Source organism: Grus americana, chromosome 1 (genome assembly GCF_028858705.1).
Source record: "Grus americana isolate bGruAme1 chromosome 1, bGruAme1.mat, whole genome shotgun sequence".
In the NCBI taxonomy this organism is placed as follows: Eukaryota; Metazoa; Chordata; class Aves; order Gruiformes; family Gruidae; genus Grus; species Grus americana.
The window spans coordinates 150,995,128-151,018,959 of NC_072852.1; the positions used below are offsets into that span (position 1 = coordinate 150,995,128).

Sequence of the window (23,832 nt, forward strand, 5' to 3'; positions counted from 1 at the left end):
CTTCTCAGCCCGATCTCTGTGCCTTGGTTCTGCCTGTGAAAAGTGGGCACCACTGACAAGAATTAAGCATGTGGAGGTGCAGAGTGAATTTCCCCTCAGTATGCTGCTGGAGTAGCCTAATTGGAAAACCTGCCACTGCTCCTGTGCCTTGAATTTGCTAAGCGTTGAGTACCATTAATACAGCTGGAGCCAAACTGTACGCTGTCACGACCTTCCCGAGAGGAAAGCTCATGAGGGATTAGGCTGAGCCTGCCAAAGTCGCTTTGCTCGTGGTCTGTGTCAGATCTGAAAGAGCTATACTTGCTTCAAATCGGTCCATACCAGGGATAGCAACTGTAAAGTACAGCATTTGGGTGAGTCTGACCCCGGGAAGTGAGGACCAGTCAGGTTAAAGCACTGGGGCCATAACAAACCGCAACTCTTTCCATTTCAGCAGGGACCCCATCAATGCCGTGCTGCATCGGCTGCCGTGCGTGCCAAGGGGAGGAGGACAGGCCTCTGAGGCAGGCAGAGAAAACAGGCAGGGAAGGAAGAAAGAAAATGATGTCATGCTCCTCTTTTGCAGATGGGGAGATGGGGCAGGTGAATGTTGGTCAAGGACGTGCAGGAAGATTGGGTGGAGGCTGGGGCTGTGCTCTGAATGTCACCCCGATGTCCTCAGGGCTGTTCTCACGAGCAGAAGTCATCTGTCCACTCCGCTTGCCAGCTGAGGCTTCATCTCCCGCTGCCGTGGCAGTGCTCCTCTCCCACCTCAGCTGCGGGGTAGCACGCGTCTGCTGAACCCACCATCCCAATGTTCACTGTGAACAGGTCTTCCTGTGCTTTTGCAACAGGCTGGGAACGTGCCTGTGGCTGTAGGTACCAGAGCACAGCTGCTCTGTGGCAGCCTCCGCTGGCCACCCTCCTCAGATGGGGTGCTGTGAGTCGGCCGTGCTCCTGGGAACACAGCCCTTGTCTCAAATCAATCTTTTCCTGGCTTAAATGCCCATGGGGCTCAGCGGTATGGCGAAGAGGGCTGGAGCATGAGAAGCGGTTAAATGCAAAGATAAATTTCTGTTTAATGAAATTACTCCTGTGGGACTTTTCAATGTGATTGAGAAGGCCATGGAAGCCCTCCGGATGTGCTCAGTCACACTGTACTCCTGGTGTGCTTTCGTGGATGCCATCAGGATCGACGGAGAAACCAACATAACAGAAGTCTGAAAAACTTTACCTTGTCAGATACATCACACTGGGCTTCCAACCACAAAAGCTAAAGAAAGACAGAGGGCAGAGCATATTTCACTCAGTGGGGCCAGTTTTCCTGCTTTTATTGTCACTGGATTTCTAAATTACAGAAGTTGAGACACTAAACAATAGAGGATGCTCTGTTAGGACGGCTGTTCACACTCTGTAGTTCTCTGAGTTGAGACGCCTCCTGCTATAAAACTTGAAGTTCACCATAGCCCGAAGTGCTGCTATTATTCACTTATTACCACAGAATTGCTTAGCAGTCTCACAGGACATGCAGGGCCCTGTGATACCCGGCGCTAGATGAGCATGCTGCGAGAGACAGAGTCCGTCCGGAGGAGCTGCCAGCCTGAGCAGACAGTCCTGTCCCAGGGAGGATGGAGGGCTGGCCAGCTGCCCGCTCCGTGCAGGCAGACCGCGGTGGGGGTTAGCCGGACACGAGGCTGCAGCTGCCAGATTGTCTGCCGGGCAGATCATCCCCACTTTAGGAGGTGTCTCAGATCAGAGGAATTAATTGCTTATTGGAAATGTCCATATCTCTCCATTTTAAGTAGTTCAGAGGAGAAGTCTCACTTTTACATGGCTGAAGGCAGCTGAGATTAGTCTCTCCCAAAGTGACATGTTCAGTATCACACGGGAAACCTGTCAAGGATTCAGCATGAGGGTTTTTTTGAGTCCTGGTTTACCACCTAATCCACAAAAGCACCTTTCTTCTCCAGTTCGTGAAAGGCTAATTTGTCACCAGTCTTTGCCTTACCCAGAGATAAACGTTCACACCTCATTTAGGGGGAAGAGAGTTGGTACACAACATTCTTCTTCCTGTCCCCCAGCACTCCCACTTCCTTGTACAAAGCACAACCTTATTTTCTAGAAGCACCATTCCTCTTTCTTTCATTCTCTGAAAAATGCTACTCTTGCACTTTTACTTTTTGCATCCTATGAATAAAGATATCAGTTGATGAGATACACATAGCAGTCAGACCAGGAAATGTGAAACATATTGTTATTAATTTGGGTCCACATAAATCTTTGTTTGTCACAGAAAAAAACCCCAGATCGACTATTTTTAGAAAACATTCAGTCTTTTATTTTGTCTGCCAAGCATTTCCAATCTGAATCTCAGAGAAAAAGCAATCTGTTACACTCAGACATTTGGGTGATGAGGGGGTCTATCAGGTGCCACGACAAACAAGTGTGTCTCTGTGCAGCATATTCAAATACCTCCAGTACTACTTCTCTTCCCTCCCCAAAGCACAGACAGTGGTAGCTATGCTGTAAACAAAGACTGACTCTAGAGCTGACTTAGCTGTGCTTGAGGAGAAACTCTGTCCACGTCTTTGTGCATTTTTTTTTTCTTTATAATTCCTCTGTCAGACTTTTTACCCTGCTGACCCTGAGCAAATTTGTCAGAGCAAGATGGTCATCCAGTTTTACAGGCTTGGGCACAGACTAGACACAGAAAAGCAGAACACTGGACTGTAAATTGCAAAATCCCAGAAACTAAACTCAAGGAGAGGCAGAAGTTGAAACACTAATGCAATATGAAAAGAGGCATGCCATTTAAATCAGCATTGTAAAGGGTCAGCCTGCTATGGAAACATGGGATTTTTTTTGCCAGTTACTGGCTTTTTTACCTTGACATGTCTTTAAAGGGTTTTATTTCGCTCAAGATGAGGAAATTGCATGCTTTCTTGACTAGGATTCCCTGATAAGATGGTATTCCAGTTACTCTCCTGAAAGCAAAGTTTTTACTACAGGGTAAGCAAATTAAGGTGTAGAAACTGAAGCAATGTGGGCCATATAGGAGGTGCATAGGAACCATTTTCTATGTAATAAAATTTTTTGTCCAAGGCACATTCAAAAGCTTATGTCCACAATAAGATAACAATGCCACAAATTTAGTAGGTCTCTATGGTGGGTTGACCCTGGCTGAAGGCCAGGTGCCCACCAGAGCTGCTCTCTCACTCCCCTCATTCATTAGACAGGGGAGAAAAGGCATAACAAAATGCTTGCAGGTCGAGATAGGGACAGGGAGAGATCACTCACTAATTGTTTGTCACGAGCAAAACAGACCAAACTTAGAGAGGGAATTCATCTGATTTATTACTAGGTAAAACAGAGTAGAGGAATGAGAAAATAAAATCAACTCTTAAAACACCTCCCCCCACCCCTCCCATCTTCCCGGGCTCAACTTCACTCCCGGCTTCAACCTTCCCCCCCTCAGCGGCACAGGGGGACGGGGAGTGGGGGTTACGGTCACTTCATCTCACGGTATTTCTGCCGCTTCTTCATCTTCAGGGGGAGGACTCCTCTCATCGTTCCCCTGCTCCAGCATGGAGTCCCTCTCACGGGGTGCAGACCTTCAGGAGCAAACTGCTCCAGAGTGGGGTCCCCCACGGGGTCACAAGTCCTGCCAGCAAACCTGCTCCAGCGTGGGCTCCCCTCTGCACAGGTCCACCGGTCCGGCCTGGAACTTGCTCCAGTGTGGGCTTCCCATGGGCCACAGCCTCCTTCAGGTGCCTCCACCTGCTCCGGCGTGGGGTCCTCCACGGGCTGCAGGTGGAATCTCTACACCCCCTCATCCTTCCTCCATGGGCTGCAGGGGGACAGCCTGCCTCACCATGGCCTTCACCACGGGCTTCAGGGGGATCTCTGCTCCGGCGCCTGGAGCTCCTCCTGCCCCTCCTTCTGCACTGACCTTGGTGTCTGCAGAGTTTCTTACATCTTCTCACTCCTCTCTCCGGCTGCAAAAGCTCTCTCTCTAAGTGTTTTTTTTCTTCTTAAATATGTTATCACAGAGGCGCTGATTGGCTTGGCCTTGGCCAGCGGCGGGCCCGTCTTAGAGCCGGCTGGCATTGGCTCTGTCAGACACAGGGGGAGCTTCTAGCAGCTTCTCACAGAAGCCACCCCTGCAGTCCCCCCGCTACCAAAACCCTGCCACGCAAACCCAACACAGTCTCATATTTAATCCCCAGCTGAAGTGATAACCATAAACAGCTAAAACTTATCCCTGACAACAGACTGACACTACTGACACATAAAGTCAGCTCTGATACGCAGGGTCTGCTGATCGGTTTCAATATCCTGCAAGGAGCTGATGTATTTGTACTAAAACATTCAAATACGTTCCCTTCTCTCCACGCAGGGCGAATGCTGTTGGGCAGCAGCTTCTCTTCCCCAGTCCCCCACCCGCCGTGAGAAATATCTGACATGCAGAGGTGCACAAGGCCTGCTCTGGTTGTCACTTCTACTTAACATCTTCTTGCTAGGGCCATCGTGAGAGGAACTCATCTGGAAGAGTGATAGGGGCTACTGAAAGGGATTTCTGGGTCTTGCATTGCCTTGAATTACTAAGGTAAGAATACTTGGATAACGCTGTTCTGCGGTCCTGTGAGCTCCGTTTATCTTATGTCAGGTGCCATGAGCAGTGCTGGCTAAGCAAGCACAAGTGCAGCATCTGCTTTGTTCTCTGGAGAGGTGCAGCACTGAGCAGGCTCCCCATCCATGACAGAAAGCATTAGGGAGAGCTGGGGCTGCCTGAGCGGAGACTCCTCCTGGAGCTGCCCCCGGGCAATTGCCACTCTTCCGCACCTTCGCTGGTGAGCACTTGTTGTAGAGTTGCTTGGTAGCTCTCTACACCTGGTCTATGTCAATTAAGAAACCTTCCTGCCCTGACAGCACACACCAGAATACATATGTAATATTAATCATACAAGTATATAGATTTGAAAGGAGAGCTTCAAAGGACAGTGAGCAGCTTGAGTATCCAAATCTGGGCAGCTTGTATAGCCAAGTCAATGTATTTCAGATTACTTTTAATAAGAAGCAAAGAAGATATAAGAAAGGGACCGGAACCATTTTCTGAAAGTATTTGTGAGGACTAAGGAGTGAACAAGTGTAGTCCTTTTTTTTATTATTATTTTATTTTTTAAATGGATTACATGGAGGAACAAACTGGGTAACTTAGAAATCTTGCAACTTTGGCAAACATCACAGAAAACTACAGAAAACATTCTTGTCCGAGATAATGTGCTCTCCTGTATGTTATACTGAAGCCCAAGATGAAGACTTTTGAGTTGGATCCTTGATTCAGCCCAGCGCTGGGGGAAAATCAAGCCTGATCCTGTACACTTATTTTATATCCCAGTTTGTTCTTTTCCTCACTCCTTCCATTCTGACCACCTTGGTTTTATTTTCACCTTAGCTGTCACCCCTCCTTCATGCTTCAGGACTTTAAATAATCTCTGTCTGACAAGAGTTGGGAGGAAACCTCCTTGATAGGCTGATTACATCACAGGTTTTCAATATATGGCTTTCTTGCACGATCCTCTGAAGTATCTCATCCTGGTTTATAGCAGAAACAAGATGCTGGGTATCAAGGGCAGTGCCTTAGATATGGTATGACAATTCTTACATTGGTGTGTGTCCTCTTGCTTTTCTATTGCCTATCCCCTTGAATTTCTCTCCTCTACTCTCATCCGTTCTTCTGTAATTCCTCTCTTTTTTCAACCTCCCTCCACTCAGTTCAGTTTAATTTCCTACTTTCATTTTCTCTTCTTCTGTGTCATTTTTCAAATACACACAATGCTTATATTTTTGCTGATATGACCAATAGTCTAATGATGATTAATTTGGCTCCAGTTGTATCTTTGGATATGATTTTCATAGCCATTCTCATGTTGTTTTAGAGAAGTGAATGCACTTAGACTCATAATCTCTGTCCATGAACAGAGCAGAGCATTTCAGGAGTCAGTGCTTGTCCCAGGCATGTATTTCTCCACACATCCGTTTCATGACAGAACCCACGTTTATCAGCTTTCAGGGCATAAGTGTGTCTTCAAGCATCTGATCACCTGGCATAACAGTGATGGTGTATCTTCAAAGTTCCTTATTTCCTTAGCGCTGATGGCATACCTATATCCTGAGTTACGTCTGTGTTGTAGTGATGCTTCAGCGTATCTCCTCAGACTGACACTGAATGGGCTGATCTGACTAAATTCAGATACCTAGAGCATAGCTGGTTATGTCTAGGCAGGTCAGCCGAGGTTCCCATTGTAAAAAATTTAGCGTACAATCATCTCATTCCAAGGTAGACATCTGAATAGTCAGTTGATTCACACCCTAAAAGTGTTCTTCTGAGCTAAGAATCAAGCAACAGGAATCCCACCCACTGAACTGGAGGGGGTCAATTATGTTGATGCCCTTTGCTTAAGGTAGGCATAAAAACCAGGTACTCTCCTTTATGAAGAAAGGTGACCTTCACTCCATATGTAGGTGTTCAACTACTATCCAAAATGAAGGCATATGCAAGGCACAAGGTGGATGACCTGATTTCTGCTGGTTATGGTTTTGCATGTTAGTGGTAGGAAGCAATAAGAAGTTGGAAAGATGCACAAGACACAGCCTGGGCAGGTACTGAGAGCATGGTCTAAGCGTTGGGCATGATGGGGAGGTACTTTGGGCTGAATGGTAGATGAGAAAATCTTAGGAATTTGGTCATATTCCTCTGTTGTTCTACCTCTGCTTTTCTGAAGGAAACAGGACTTTGTGTGCTAAATACATGGGCTCACATCAAAGAACAGCCTGATTCCACCTAATTTTTCTCCACAAATGGAACATCACTCAGGGTTTTGACTAGCATTTTGAGCCATCAGGGTCACAACTGAAACTGTGCAGTCACCTTTGATACTGATCTTTCATCTCCTGAAGCACAGATGAGCCCTGCCATTTGTCTGAGACCATGGCATGGGTCCTTCTTTACTGAAAAACTTACTAGCATGTTTACTTTCACTTTGTGAGCATCAAATACTTATTAAGAGCTTTCCAGTATTTCATATTGCCAGTGTTTCCTTATGCACGTTTTACATCAGTTACTGAAAAACAAATAAGTCCTCCCAATGAGGACACAAACTCTTTGTCTTCTAAACTATATTTTCTCAGCCTTTATCAGTGTTTGGGAAGTTGGAAATCACATTGCTTTTAATAAATGAAGTACACCCAATTTCTCTTGTATGTTGATCTATGTGAAGGATCCACAAGTTCTCATGCCTTCTGCTGCCCAAGCTGCAATAGAGCTGGACTTGTGGGTCCAGATTGTGGAAGAAAAATAGCACAAAAATAGCACCAGAAGAAAGCTTTTCAGTTTACATTTTTTTATGCCCTGGATGTCTCCAGTAAATAGGAGTGGTACAGTGGCAGACAGCTTGGGCTCACTCTGTTCAGCCAGGAGCGATACACTACATAAAACCAGAAATTATAGGAAATTGGTTTATGGAGTGAGGATACTGAGAAAATCACCATGTGCATATAGGAACTGCAGAACCAAGAGAAAGGCAGGTCATAGGCCCTGGAGTAATACATGTCAGGTAGGCTACGTATGAATCAGCCAAGGCAAAGCACACAGAGATGAAGTTGAAAATAGTCTTCTGGTAGACCACAGCTGGGAGCAACAGGAATACCTTGGGAATGATCCCCAGTACACAGGCCACAAATGTGCAGCACAGGCACACAGGGACACAAGCCAAGACAGACACTTGCAAGGATCCAAATGGTGCTCAAACATCACTGGACCTCTCAGAGGAGAAGTCTGGACCTCACATAACTACAGGCTCCTACCTGAGATGACTTCCTAGGCTCTACATGCAGTCCAATGGAGATTTGTCCTGCAAAAGGCAATATAGCCTAAAAAGGATACTCCGAACTTTTCCATGGGCTAAGAAGAACAGGGAAACTTACCTCCAAATGTAGGCATCTATACAACTACAAGTAGTTTTAACATACCCTATTCCTTACTGGGTGTCATTTGGAGGAGCACAGGGGCACAACTGTCTAGTCTCTGGTTGCCCTTGCGTATTCATAAGACAGAAGACATTGTCCTGTAGCCACATCAGTGTCTTCTGGGGGAAGCCAGCATTGCTCTGCTGCTGTTCCACATTACGCAGGGCTTTGTGCTATTTTTTTCCCAGAACTTGGCCCACCTTGTACCATTTTCCTTCTAGTCTAAAGAATGATGTCCAGACCCAGACAGGGTTTTGTTTTGTCAGACAAATATATGTGATGGCCTGCCTTCTGCTGGCAAGAGTTATGGGTCTCTTTCAGAAACACACAGAAAAAAGAAAAAAAATAATAGGTATAGTGCAATAGGATATATCAATGGAATTAGGATTGGGATTTTGCTTCTTTCTACAAGAGGGCAGGTGTCTCTGTTCTTCTAATATACACATAAGTAAAAGAAGCGCCAGATGGCTGATGATTAGATTTGGTTGCTAAAAAATATCTAAGCCTTTAACTTCTGAAAATTCACAATTTCCAAGCACAGTTACACTGCCTAAAGACCTGTGACAGGTTTATTTGTGGCAACACAGAAAATGAAAGAGATACATAATAATTTAGAAAACTCTTATGTGGCTGTGCTGTCAATTATGTCATGGTATTCTTTGGGATACTTTTATGCTTGCAAAACATATAAGTATTTTTTTGGCTGCAGCTTTTCAGAAAACCTGTTGCTATAACATGCCCAGCAGTTTGCATTATGCAGTGTAAATATGCAGCGTATGCTTAAAGAATGTGAGATCCTAACATGTAAGAATGCTCATCTTCAGATGAAAAAAAACAAATGAAATGACCCTGTGATGATCTTGCTTACTAAAAACATTTTTGCTCTTTACAGTTCTTACATATTTTAACTAAAAACTGCAATGCCAAAGTGTGGCATCTTTTTCTCTAATTATTTTACATGGAAATTCTTCTTATTTTACATGGAAATTCTTCTCTTACACTTCAAGGTCAAGAAAGGCATTTCAGCCAATGACTGAAAAATAATAATGTAAAAATGCACATTGATTTAGATTTTCAAAATTGATTAGCAGTTTAAGACTGTGACAGCAATTTATGTGGTGTTTCCAGTTTACTAGAAGCTAAAATTGATTAGCATTTTTTCAAAAGTACCATGCTAATCAAGGTAAATTAAGTCATGAAATGACTTGATTACTAGACAATTTGCCCTTTGAGAGACTCTTTAAATAAAACTAGTTTGGGAAACATTTTCTGACAGCAGATTTGCTAAAACTATTGCTTGCACTAGGAGAAGGTAATAATGTTTTTTCTTTCATGCTTTTTCTTTTGTATTTCCTCATATTTTTTTAGTAAATAACAATCCTAGTCCATATTGCTCTACTGGATTTTTTTTTTCCCTTTCTTGTGCATTTCACTTCAAGACTTAATTATATTCGTTCTGATAAATAATTCTATGTGCTGTCACCCTGTCTGCTATCCCTGTATGGTATAGTGGAATAATGTGTGGACTAAAATCTGGAAACCTAAGTCTGCTGCCCCAATTAGAAATATTTCCAGCAGGACAGATAGTCTAACAAATCTATCTTCAGACTCCCTTCCGAGTGTGTATTTTACGTTCTAGAGATATGTATATAGTTTCAATGGGAAAGACTCCTGAACATTATTTTCACTTGAGGGTGAAATTCAGATACACATAAAAAATGTATTAAGCCAAACTAAATGGATTTTTAAATTATTCCACAAGAGGTGGTGGGGACAAAATCAAATCATCTTTGTTGTCTGTGAGAGTCTTTCAACTCTGTTAATGATGAGAGAGGTCTACCTTAAGCTCTGGCTTTGTGGCCCCTTCACCAGCTTTCACTCCCAATCACCCCATATTTATTTGGTGAGGGGATCGCCACAGGTCACGATACCTCTGAGGACATGCAGCTTCATAGACTGAGGTATCAGCTCTCACGCATGCACACATGCATACACACTGGAGATGCTGAGCTGAAGTCTACCTCATCTTTTGCTCAATTCTTCACCCCTGGGAAAAAAGTTCTGCATAAATAAAGGTATGTAATGGAGAACTGTATGAACACACTGTGTGCCAGGCCAGAGCTCTTTACATGACAACATAAATCCTTGTCTGCAGCCTGTGGCACCTCCAAGAACAGAGACCACAGTCCCTGCCAAACCCCCCCTAGCGATGCTGGCACCAGTGCTTCGTGCTGTTTAAGCCAGATGCTTCTTATTTAAGAGAGCAATTGGAAACATAAAGCACTAAGAACTAATGTTATCTGGGTTCACATCTGGCCAAGATGTATGGACCGCAAGGCTGGTTTACTTTAGGAGTGGGCTGGAATTCCTGACTTTCTGTGGTGGATGGTATAGTGAATGTAGGGGAGTATAGTAAAATTAGGGGAGGAGATGTGGCTGTGGGGTTGTTCATCAAGTGAAATTTTTTCAGATTGATGTGATACTAGAGTGAAAGTCTCCTGCTGAAAGGGAGGAAGGAGAATACACAGGCAGAAGGAAGGACAATACATATGCAAAAGAAAATAAATTAAACCCTGAAGTATTTCTGTATTTCCATTTTCCCCTTTGTATAGATCAGATATGCTTTTGCACAATGGTTCAGATATCACTAAACATATGTAGATCAATGCAAATCTGCAGACACCTGGCTTTTGTTCGGATGGTATTGCCAGTAATGCAGATAGCTTGGTTAGAAAAGTTAAAAACTAATAGCTGTAGCTCTGTCTAGCCAAGGTCCCTACATTTCTGCTCTCTTTTCCTCTCCCCTCTTGTTTGTGAAAGGCTGCCTTGCCTGTCTTTCTTCAGACCATTTCCATTGCCAGTAAGGAGCTGTCTTGTGTGAGAATCCTGCCTCTGCTTTCACATACCCTCCACCCTCCACAATATTCAACAGTGTTGATCGGGTTTTGGCAAGATATATGATTTTTTTATACTTTTTCAATCTTGGTTTTTTCCAGACTGTCCCTCTTTCCCTTGAGAAGCCTAAAAAATATGTAGTCTTTTTAAAAAAAAAAACAACAAACAACCAGACCTTGAGAATTACAGTTCAGGAAAGTAAAAAATGTGTGCAGAGTGATAACTAAGCATGGGCAGTCACGCTGTGTGGCAGAGATTGCAAGCTGAATGTTTTGCTTATGCTCATATTGATTGTAGCTATCTTTCCATTTTCTCACATGAGCCTCATAAATTATACACCCTTGCAAACTGTGCCAGTTGGCATTTAAAATGTGCCCCTTTACCACTGGGAGAAAAGGAACAATTAATGAAGCGGTGACAACCGGTGCTTCCTCCCTTCCTGGGGAGAGAGGAGACAGGGACAAAACCCATCCAATGTGGATGACACATTCAGTTACTAACACCACTGTGTGAAATTCCTTGGGTTTAGATCTGAAAGCAGAGCAACATGTTTTAATATTCCATTTCAAAATGTTTTTACAAAAAAAGGATGAAAAAAGAGATGGTGAGGGAGCGACCCCCCCGTCCAGTTCCCCTGGATGATGATGAATGCATCCAGGGGCTTTTGCTGCTCTGTTTTTCGTTGCAGCCACGCTCCAGAGCCACATGCTCTGCACTGCCGTAAATACAGTGTTTCAAATGTCAGAACTGATTTACTCTGTCCCTTGGAAAGAGAACAAAGGAAGTCAGTTTTTGAACCCAGTAATGACAATAAACAGCAGTAGTTGTTCAAAAATAGCCCAGATCAGGAACTAAATAAAGAGGGTGCTGTGTATGCTCTTAACCATTATCCATGCTGTTCCTACTAGCTTTTACTCATAGTGTAAGCACTTTCACTGACATTAACAGTACCACAGCTTGTCAGAAAGTAGTCATATGAGCCAAGCCTTGAAGGACAAAACACTTGTGCTTCCTAAATTTCCACTATAGCAATGATAAGAAATGTGACTGTCCTCAAACACGCACGGTAAAACCAAACATTGCCTGCTAACTTGGATGTCACATTTTCAAGTTGGGCTTGCTTGGATGCATTTGTGCGGCATAACGCAGGGCTATGTAAAGGTATCCAGGCTAGTGTGTGCCCTAGAAGCAGCATGGTGCTGTTCAGGAGGTCTCCAGCCAGGTGAACGTACTCTTCTAATGCAGCTATCTTTCCTACTTTCAGCAACTCAATATTGCGCCCTATTGGTAAACCCAGAAAGCCATATTTAGAATTTAATAGTTTTATATATGTAGATGCCAATATAGATGCCTTTCAGTTGTCTGTGTTTAGATTCCTATTTTTGAAAACCTTACCTACGGCGGTCCTTTTGCACTGAAAGTCTAATACCAGTCAAACTATCTTATTTAAATATGCTAAAGCAAATTTATTCCTGTAAATATGCAAGACATCATGAAGCCTAATGTTTTCAAACAGATTATGTCTTATTTAAAAGGGGTGACCCTACTCTAAAAAACATGAAGAAACTGTAATAAACTAAGGGTGAAATGTTGCCTAAATTCTTCTACATGGAGCTACTTCACACTTCCGCTTGCTGCATCTCATTCTTCTGTGATTATTCAAAGCTTGTACCTTCCCAGCAATGAAAACATCAGCCCTGAAACTAGAAATTTCACAAAAGCAACATTAATGGTGTCATCTTCTGAATGCCCTCTTGCCACCAACAGGATACATGTTTTTTCACGTGGTGTGTACACAATTTTCTACAATGTCTAAACAAGGCAGCACAGTTGACAAACTTGTTCTTGTTAATTGCCAAATCCTCACTTTCAGGGCTGCATAAATCTTCTCAATAAAAGATCACAGCTGATGCTGTCAGGTCAACAATCTCACAGCATGTTTTTGGTGCCAAGTCAAACACAAATTCCCCAGGGCTTACACTGGTAACACCTTCTTATATTTATTTTTTTGTTCTGGATATGTGGAATAACAGCTTTGATTTCGTTGTAATGTGTTGCTGTTTGCTGCGTGTGCAGGGCTGCCAATTTCTGAACCACTTGGCTTGAGAAATTGTGCTGTGAGAAAAGTCCCTCTTCTTGCTTCTAGTCCTGCCTCGCTGCTGCCTCAACTCCCAGGCACTGCACATCAAAATATTGCCAGGGACACCATGAGAAAAATAGTTTGTGTCTGGTTGCTCTTTCTTTGTTAAACAGCAATAGCTGTAACCTCGTCATACCGCTTTTTCAAAGATCTGAATTTTATGCTTTCTACAAAAGTTCTGTTTCCTTCGGTTCGGAGTTACCCCTGGTTGCCTGGCATAAAGCACCATATGTCTTGGGTTCAACTGCAGCCTGATTGTTCCGTGCAGGTATGGAGAGCCAAATCACCTCCATCCTCTGCAGTTTTACCCCTAGGACCACAGGTGTAAACATTATGCGTGTCTTAGCAGTTAAGGTAATCTCACTGGTAACATCTGGCTTGCTTCAGCTCTGGAGGCATGTCTGCCACGTACGTTAATGCCATAGCTCTCATCTTATGCTTAATGCAAACCCCAGCCTGTGAAAAGCGATGCCTTGTTTCACTCACGCTGCCAAGCCCGGTGGGATGAGGTGGGAGACGGAGAGAACGGTCGCCACCTGCTCTGTTCTACAGGGTGGTCTTGGCCCCACGGAGCTGCCAGCTGCTGCTGCTGCTGCTGCAAGAGGGAGCCTGCACATGGAGCAGGACCCACACCACCCAAGGGGTATACACCACCCTTCAGACCCCCCTTAAAGCAATAAGAAAAATGTAAAAACCCAAATTAAGGCGAAGAGGCGTAGTTTGATGCCTTCAGCGTTCCTCTGGCTCAGATGGATGGCTTGCCATGACACAGAACTGAGGTCTTCTGCCCTGTGGCAGCTTGTGTCAGCATCACTCCTAGCCGGGCCAGTCCTCTCCCACTTTAAAGCCACCCAACCCTCAGCGAGACCCTGCCCCTGGCACTTGGTGTGGGTGTGCTGTCACTCACACCCAGCCTTCTGAGATTCTGGCCTCAGCGGTTTCTGGGGGCCTGATGTGTTTAAAACAGTACCAGGGACTTGGCAAGACATTAGACTGATGGTTCAGCTGCACAAAGCTGATCTCACCTTGCCGTGTGCCAGTCTGCCAAATGAACAAATGGTGCCAAAAGTACCTCATATTGCTTGGCTACAACACTGATTTTATTATGTTTTTCAATGCTCAAGCTTATCCCCTTGATCCTTTGAATTATAAAGCAATTGTGCAGCTCTACTGAACTGTACCCATCATGGAGCCATTAATGGTCTCCTTCCAGGCACCCTCCCTAGTAGTCTGTCTAGAGACAAAACCCCACACCAAGATCCATTTTCAAGTAAAAGGCATTCCCAGCTTCCAACAAGGTCTATCAGGATGCTCCAGTGAACCTGGCTGGGCTTCTGCTGCCAGAGAAGTCTGCCAAGGGAAAAATGGCTTGAAGAAGCTGCCACTCCTATTTACTGCTCTTTCATTTGAGGTGTGTGTGGGGGAAACAATGCTTGTGTGCACCTCTCTTTATCTCTGTGGAGCATCTGTTCCCATAGATGATCTTGGCTAAGGATTTTTTGCAGTTGCTTTCCAAAGCCTAACAAATTAGATAGACTTTGGTCCTTTCCCTCTGATAAATGTCATATGAACATGGCTCAACTACCTTTGCTAGACTTGCCCTTGAAGAGCAATATCTTTCTGAAGAGCATTGCTTTATTTTTTTTTTATTATTTTTTTTCAGTTCATCATTTCATTTCATTTCAGAATTGATCAAATCATGTTAGCTGCAGACTTACCACAGGAAGCTTTTTTCTCACCTATACTGCTAGGCAGATCTAACATTGGCTTGGTTGCTTGGACAGATTGGCCTCCTTTGAGTCATGGATAGAGAGTGTCTGGGGGTAGCCCCAGTACACTAGTTAATGAAAGGGAACACATAAATTTGAACTACCAGAACTAGCAGTTATGCAAACAGCTGGGCATTATCTGTACTCCATCATGTTCAAATGAATGGTGTCATCACTGCAGGATCACAGATAAAAATAGCATGGTTTTTCTCTTAAATTCCCTTAAAAATTCCTTTTTTCTTCTTCCCCCCCCCCCCCACCCGGCCCCGAGAGTAGAAGGTTCTGATTTGCTTGCCCATGGATCTTTTCCAGTCTGATTTCTCATGCTGTCATCACCAATGTGTTCATATAACGATACTGTAGCTAGAGCAAGGGGAGTGGACAAAGCTTGTGAGTGTCATGTACCAAAGCGCCACACTGGTTCTAAGTGGATCCTGCACGAAATACAGAGGGATTGTTTGCTGTGGGAAAGAAAGTAAAAGAATCGTTCTTGTCACTGAAAAGAAATTGAAGGTTCCCATACATTGCTGTAGCCCTGGGTCACTTTCTATCATGTGCTCATTTTTTTCCAAATGGACAATTTTTACCCTTCTTTGTTCATTCTAAGAAGACTCTTCTTCTCCAGCCTTCTTCAAACAACCAAAAAAGCAACCCAAAGTTTGGCTGAAAATCCAGATGGAAGATTACAGAATCTACATATCTTAAATGAGACGGATGAGTAATGCAGCTTACTTGTCTAAATTGCTCAGAAATCCAAATTACATGCCACATGTTACTCCTTAAGCTAGTCAAGAGCAGAGGTTTTTTTGTTTGGGGTTTGGGTTTTTTTTGTTTTTAATTAATTCAGGCTAAATACCTTTAATAACTGCAGAGCTGAGAAGAAAGAGCACTGCTGTAAACAGTGTTTTGATTTCATCTGACCCTTGCATTATGAGATCAGATCTTAAGATACATTATCTGGAAATGTGATGGTCCTTAATTTTTTCCTTTGAGTGTCCCTGGTTTAAGCAGACTTCATGCAGTCTAAAAGCAGGAGCTGGACACTCTGGTATGCTCTCAGTTGCTACTTGTTAAAAATGAAAAATAAGAGCTGTACTGACATACAGGTGTTGCATGTTTCTGGGGGAACAGCTTTGGAACACAGCTGTAGAGTGGGTACTTACAGACATAGAGATAGATAGACAGATATATACACGTTTATGCTGACACTTTGCTGAACCAAAATCACAACACTGAATATCTTAAGATAAGATTAAATCCAGATTTAAACCAGACAGGCTTAGCCAACTTTAATAAATAACACAGTCATTACAGAGATGTAGAGTTGCTTGCTTAGAAGTCCGTGTACAGCTGGGTGGATTAGTTGCATATATGGAGAAGTAAGCGTTCCGCCTCCCAATAGCTGTGTTCGTGCAAACTCAGATGCATATACCTGCGTCCATGATCACAAGTGAAATGTATGTGATTTGTACTTGAAGAGAGAGTGGATCTGTTAGCTAAAATGGACACTGTCTTTAAAGGTATTGTCCTTTCCTGGAAGCGTTCCAGAAATTGAACAGATGGCAAAAGCCTGATGATTTTTCAGGTATTTTATCTGGAGCACAATGCAAGTGACGCACTACCATGATGCACGTTCTGCTCTCCCTCCACTAGCCCGTTTCCCAACCCCACTCCTGTCCAGATATCCCACTGCTAGCCAAAGAAAATACCAGTTTTGTTTTAGTATAGTCGCAACTCTAAGCCAAGAGAATCAAATCTTAGCAAGGAAGGACACGCAAGTGCCCTTATTCTTTGCCTTTTAGCTCGCTTTTATTACAAGCCACTTCTGGGGGGAGGCCAAGCTAAAAAACATGGCAGCTAACTGAATAACAGAGGTGCTGAGCTCTGACCTCAGACGCACCTGGCAGCAGGATATTGAGCTAGAAAAATATGCTCAGAGAATTCAAAGGAGATCTGTGGTGAAAGTAAGGTACTGCCTCGCATCTGTATTGCTCTCTGTAGTGCCTCGGAAAGCATAATCCGATGGTGCTTCCCAATGAGCAATGCAGAATGAATGCTTGCCTGCTTTGCACGCCATTCTCATGAAGAAATCAATTTTTCATTTTTAAATATAACATTGCACCTACTTACAATTTCTAAGGCTATGTACTGCAATTTGCTGGCACAAACAACTGATCCTATAAACTTCAGCAATGTCAGGTAACATCTGTGGGGAGTCCAATCAATAAATAAGTTCTCTCTCCTCTGTTGCTGAGTGATTTCACCACCAAATGACTTTGTTTAATGCTGTGAAAGTGGCCAACCATACTGTATCACTTGAGAGAAGAAGAAATTTGGAATCTGAAAGCATGGGGAACGGAGAACCACGCACTATAATTATTTCCCTGGAGCTCCATCAGTGGGTTTGTGGATAACCACAGAGGTAAGATCTGCTGCCTCATGGGATCTAATCTCAGAGACACTGAGCAGGGACATTTGGACTCTGCAACAGGAAGCAACTTGGCACCAGTGATGCCCCAAAAAGAAGATCGGAACTGCAATCTCAACGCACGGGGCTGCCAGATTTCCCAACTGTACAGAAAAGGCGCAGCTGTCTTTTTCTGTGCCAGAGTCAGGGTGCTTGCTCTGACAATAAGCTCTAGGGAGCTGATGAAATCTCTAGAAAAAAGACAGCAGCTCGGAGAAAAAGCTCTTGGGAGTTTTCCTCTTCTGTGCTGAGTCTTGGCTTGAGTCACCTTGTTGACCTCTGGTTGAATGCAGCTAAAAGACAACAGGGGTTTATGAGATGGGCGGATCTGGCTTTATCTGAAGGCATTTTACAACAATTCAGTTTGAACACACTAAAAGAGATGTTTTTGCATCTCACTATGTCAGTTTTCTTTTTAAGACTGTTATCATAAATCAGACTTTTAGTTGAGCCAGAGAGGTGGGCAGCTTTATTCTGTCTTTTTTTAAGAAGAACAGCATAAAATAAATATCCATAAAATATATTGGGGTTTTTTGGACCAACATTTTGACTCTTCTCCCTGTCCTGTGCTGGGCTGCTGTAACTTGTATCCTCCTCCCAGTGATCCCAGTGGAGCAACAAGACAGACAAGGACCTAAAACAGCTGCTCTGTACAGGCTCCCCACCCCCTGAAACAGTCCTTGTCTACTCTCTTCTGTCCCTGTAACCAGATTTAACCCCCCCTGAAGTGGACAAAATTAATCAAGGATCAATTCAATAAATGCTTTTACTTCAGCAGAGAGACAGTTTGTTGCTGTTTAAAGGGGGCAGAGAACACCCTTCAAATTGAATTAAAATATATTTTAATACAAAATATACTAAATAGAATGATAAGAGCAGGCAGTTCTCCAAAATCTGCTCCTGTTCACACAGCCTGTTCCAGCCAAATGCACCGAGTTAGGCTTGGGACATAGATGCATCAGTAAGATGGGCTGTTGTTTTGATTGTTTTGTGCTGAATTTTGCTGAAGGTGCCAGCTGTCAGTGAGATGAGTGGGTTTCTGGTCAGAAGGAAAATGCTGCAAGAATATACCTTGTTAGGGCACCTATCAGCTCCCCATGGATTCACCTTATCTAGTCAACTGTCAGAAACAAACACTTACTGTAGGCAGTTCTGTGGAGCCAATATAACTGTCAAAGAAATTGGTATTTCTTAGTATCCTTGATATAATTGCCATGTCCATTCCCAGACACTGATTGCAGAAATGGTATGCCAAGTGTCTTCTTCAAACGCTTGAGTGAAGAGATTTTATTATTTGTTAAGAGGGTCAAAGTAGTAGTTGGGGGCCCTCTGGGACCACATCACCAGTGCTGGAAGAGGTTTGAAGCCCGCAGGTGCTTCTAGGCTCAGTACTCCGGAGGGAAACGCTGCCGGCATCATTAGCACCATCCGGTTGGCTGAGGCTGATACTAAGAATATCAGTTAGTGGTATGAGGGGAAAATTCTTTTACAGGAGCACCTACAGGCTGTAGCCAAGAGCTGTGTAGGTGCTGACTGTGTAGGTATTGTGCGTATAATAAGGCACAGTCTCTGCCCTCAGTATGCAGTATAAGCAACGACGACAGATGAAGGGTGTATACATGGAGGCAGAAATATTATCTCTCTTTTGCAGATGAGGAACCATACAATCTTAAGGTCTAAACACTAGCAACCGAACATCAGGGTCAGATTCCCATAAAAGGAATTGTTTACCAATGTTTTTCATTTGCAAGTAGCATCTTTTAAGACATTCAGGAAGAGAAAGGAATAGCATTGCATCTGAATGAAAATCCTTAGGTGTTATGGCAATGTATTAAAACATATTACATCTGAGTGTTTGTCAAGTACAATATGCAAGTGGCTAATGCTGCAGTCAAATGCATTTTTCCAAGGAATCAGCTGCTTTCTTATTGCATTTATCAAATGTATCTCCATGGAATGATATTTTCTAAGACATGAATCAACACAACATATGTTATAGTGCCTCAGCTTTGTTTTCATAATGAAAAGAAGCTGCTTTAATAGCATCTGTTGTAGTGCTAGGAACATATCCTGCCACAGTTTCTCAGTGAAAAAACTCCAATTTCAAGTCAAAGGACTTGGATCCAGGTTTAAAGCAATGGGCAAGCTAGTTGTGATCATGCCTGCTATTACCTAGTTATCTGTTCTGCTCTGCTCTCCTTTCTTTAATTATTTAGAAGACTTAACACAAAAATGCAGTAAAGGAAACATTCAAACTCAGTATCATTTCTGGATACAGATATTCTTTAAGCCGGCAAGGAATTTTGAATACAAAGTCCTATTGAAGTAATCTCTTTTTTTTTCATTTAGGGTTGTATCTTCCCTGTGCTGCAGTGGTCTTCTAAAATGTACATTGTAGATTATCTTCCTTTGAGAGAACAGTAAAATGAAAACTTGCTGTACTGGGACATGGTAAACTGCCTCTAATCTAATTTATATTACAGGGCACCAATTACTGGGGAATTCATATGCTACTAAATGTCAGTTCCACTCTTGTCCTAGCAATGACAAAAACAATTTGTAAGTCATTCTAATCACGAGAATGCCACGCTGAAAAATTATTCCTTCACAATTCCCCTGATAACTGCAAGAGTATGGCTTTTCAAGGTCCTTCCACCCTTACCACTGCCCTGCAGTAGAAGGTAGGGGTAGCAGGTAGCAGATGTTTGGATTTTGAGTCCTTTCTCTAAGGGCAGTAACAAAAAGATAATGGCAGAAGGTTTGAATAGGTTCTTTCCTTTTGACCCTGCTAAGGTACAAGGAGTTACAGAAAAAGGAGCAGTTAGGATCAGGAGATTGCATTATGTTTTTATCCACTCTAAATACTCTAGCCATAGTTAATATTTTATATTTCCATGCAGTGTGACAGACGTGAAGGTGTGCAATGAGTGGAGATGTGATACCTGTTCCAAAGAGCTTCAGTCTAAATCAGATCCAAGGGGATTTCACAGGAAATGGGGAAAGAAGGAAGATGTCTGAGGACAACAGGGAGGGCTTTTAGGGCAATAAACTGTGAATTACACCAGTCTTTGCTTCCTTGGCTTGGTTTTGCAATTCTTATAAGCAGAACTGTAGTCAAATTATGCAAATAAAAGCAACCTCTGGCACAGGGAATGCCCTTTGAAAATCCCTGTTTATTCAGTAGATGAGGATATATGGACCCTTATGCTTTAGTGATGGGTATTGAAATGCCTGGATTGGCACATTTTGCTATATATAAAAATAGAGAGGGGAAATAGAAAACTTTGACATATAAAAGGATGATAAACTAGAAACATAATTTAAAAGAACTCTGCCAGTGCTTGAGTGTCTGGCATTTTCTGCTTCATGAATTGTAATCTTTGATGGGGGGCAGGGAGGAGAGCTCATTTCAAGTCAGAGAAGCAACAGAGAGAATTTCTGATGAAAACCTAGGTTGGCTTGAAGGTACGTTTAAATCTCTGTCTGTGGCTAATGCTGGCAAGGTCTGAAGACTTTTTGTATCAGTGAGAACTTAGGACTGTATCCTCCAAAAATAATTCCACTAGGGCTGCTAGGGTGGATGGAGTAAGCCATTACCTGGAGACACATGCTGACCAATCAGCCCAAACATCAGCAACACCTCCTGCCCACCACTTACTAGGGTATTTACTACAGGGATGCGTGGCTACACGATCACGAGTAGGGCAGTCTTGTGTGTCAGGTGCATGTAGTCCCTTCTGTAGGAAGAGACAAATGATTCCTGCCTCACTGTGTTCCTGTTGGGGCAGATCTGCGGGAAGAGAGAGGAGCCAGATCCCTTGTGCCATGGGCAAGGCGCTGCAGAGCATACACTGGCCATGGTAAACACAGATTTTGTCTATCGGCCGACACACTTTCCTAGTTCCTTCTTCTTGTGCGAGGTTGCATCATGCTCACAGAGCACAACACTTCCAGCAGACAGAGAGGTCATGGCATCTGGCCTCGGTCAACAGCCCCCAGCATTTCTCTGCCATCCTGACCTGATAGTAAGTTGCTTTGAGAACATCCTGCCATGCTGATAGCAAACAGATAACAGCAGAGTCCCCTTACTAAAATGAGTGTGGTCAAGGCTGAATTTGATATGAGGATGTAGCGCAGAGCCGAATAGAGTTACCTCTTCTTGCCCCCCCCCCCCGCCCCTTTGCACTGGAATTCTTCTCATTGATGTGTTTCTGCTTTTTCATATATCCATGCAGATGATGAAAGCAAAAGAAACTTAGAAAAGGCAGTGCACAGTTGTATTCAAGAGTGTTCTAGCAACAACCTTATGTAGTTGATGGACATCAAAATAAATTTTTAAAAAGTGTTCTTTGCTTATACCTTCTTAGCTTCTTTTTTGTTGTTGTTGGTTTTGTTCCCTGCAGATTATTATTCTCTAAGTTGCACCCTGGTATTATATTTAATGCACTAAGCATCCCAGGTAATGACACAATTTTGACAACATTTTAATTTATTGATGGAGTAATGTTGCCTCTGAAAACCTGGAACATGAGGTATATTCCTACTTATAATCTCCATTATGTAAATTTATATAAGCTCACTTATCAATCCCCTAGTCATCTGCACCCCTTAGCATAATTCCTCTATCAATATAATGTAAAATAACTGAGTGTCAGGAAGCAATACCTATTCTGTACTTGGCTGCAGATCTGAGCTCTGCTTTAATATTAGCTTATGAAAGTTGCCCCTTAATAAGCACTGAAGTCTTCCGAAAGGAAAAAAAAAAGTAAGTCTGGTCCTTTCGACCAGCAGAAGAGATGTAAATTTACTCACACTAACTGGAAAGCAACCATTGCAGACCTAAAACCTAGTCCTTCGAGCTATCATGTTTGCTCAGTAGCAAAGAAAAATGATGTCTAGGGACACTAAGCAGCGGTTTCAAATCATGAGTGTATGTTTTCTAAATATAAGGAGCAGCTTTTCCCCTCATAGCTATAAATACAGCTGTGTCACCTATATGATCCAATGGACAGCTGTAGCCAACAGAGATCTGGACTGGACTGACAGTAACAGATGAGCCAGTGGTCCCATGTCCTGCTAGTCAGGCAGCCGGCTTTTCTGGATTGGAGTTATCCATCAGGGGAGTAGATGTGGGTTCAGTTAGGAGGCAGTCATTCTGTTAATGCTCTGTATTGCTAGACAATAACCTCTGGCCTGTCCCTGGAGTAACTCGTTCATACTTTTCAAATCAAAACGCAGCCAGCTCCAGGGTACTGGGACCCTCAGCTAACGGCATCATTCCAGCCTCTCATTTCAAATGCCATTGCTCAGCTGGGGCAAGGAGAGTTGTGACCTGACCTCCCTGATGGCCTCTATCATCTTCTGTTGAGGCCAATGAACTTGATTCATAGGATCAAGGTAAAGAAGAAGAGTGCCTGTCTGGGGGTGCTTTTTGCTACATATACTGAGAAGAGCTACCTGGAGAGTGCCACTTGTCAGGCAGATGACTAATAAAACATGTGATACAAGCACATTTAACAAGCACAAACATCGGTGTCTTGAGCAGTAAATGTGCATCTCCTAGCTTTTTGGACTTTTCCTGAGCATGGTAAATCAGTACAATCAACACTAGAAACGTGGACAAGAATGTACATGCAAATAAAAAGCACACATATCTCCTCACATATCTTAGCTCTCATTCCTCTCCTGCTAAAAGTTCTACATTTCAAAAGCCATCAATCAGCAGGAAGACACAGTTTCTTCTTTCTGAGCCTATTAACATGTTCAACACAATAAAGAGGGAGAGGAAAACAAGAGGAAAATGATAGGGGGAAACAAAACAAAACCAAACCACTCTTCATGCAGTTCTGAGAACCATTTACCAATCTCATCTCCCATAGAAAAATTCTGCTCTGTTTCAAACACTCCGGAACGCACTTAGCATTGCTCTTGAGCACACAAAACATTCCTCGCAACTGCCTTCGCATCCTAGCAATCCACAGAAGACCTTACACATTTATTACAGAAAATCTTTGAAATCTAATAGATCTCAAGCCGCACGCAGGCTCTGAGCGCTCCCTGCCACCCCCCTCCTTCCTTTTGCTGAGTTAATCCGCAGCTCTGCCGGCTAAGGGGACTTACCAAGGGCTTTTCGATGGGAGAATGCAGTTAGGCGCTCTCGCACACTGGAATAGCTGCTACCCAGTAATGAAGCAGGAACTGAGAAGTCTCACTCTTTCAATAGCTATTCAGGTAGTGCTGCCAGCTTTCTCTAGCTCTCTGCATACACACACATGGGGGGGGGGGGGGGCGGGGGAGAGAGAGAGAGACGCAATAAACTCTGACTATAATTAAGAGAGCTCCTTTCTACAAATTACAGCAGCAAGAGATCCCTTTATCAGCCTTTTAGCACGATCTCTTCAAAAAGGAGTCCCTTGCAAGAAACACTGCATCCTTCCTATTATCTATCTTTTTTTTCTTTTTTTCCCCCATAAGAAAAATTAAAGCCAGCTCTCTCAGAGATTTAGTCATTGATGTATCATAGGGAGGTTATTGTTGTTTGGAGTTTTGATTTT

General features: G+C 43.3%; 1 protein-coding gene across 1 annotated transcript in view; it reads right to left on the reverse strand.

Moving 5' to 3' along the window:
• Positions 1–23,520, reverse strand: part of ST6GAL2 (ST6 beta-galactoside alpha-2,6-sialyltransferase 2) — a 191,950-nt gene extending 168,430 nt beyond the window's left edge. The window contains exon 1 of the mRNA XM_054830512.1: positions 23,399–23,520. The gene's annotated coding sequence lies outside the window, so the exon portion shown is untranslated. The remainder of the gene's footprint in view (positions 1–23,398) is intronic.
• Between the last annotated feature and the right edge of the window lie 312 nt (positions 23,521–23,832).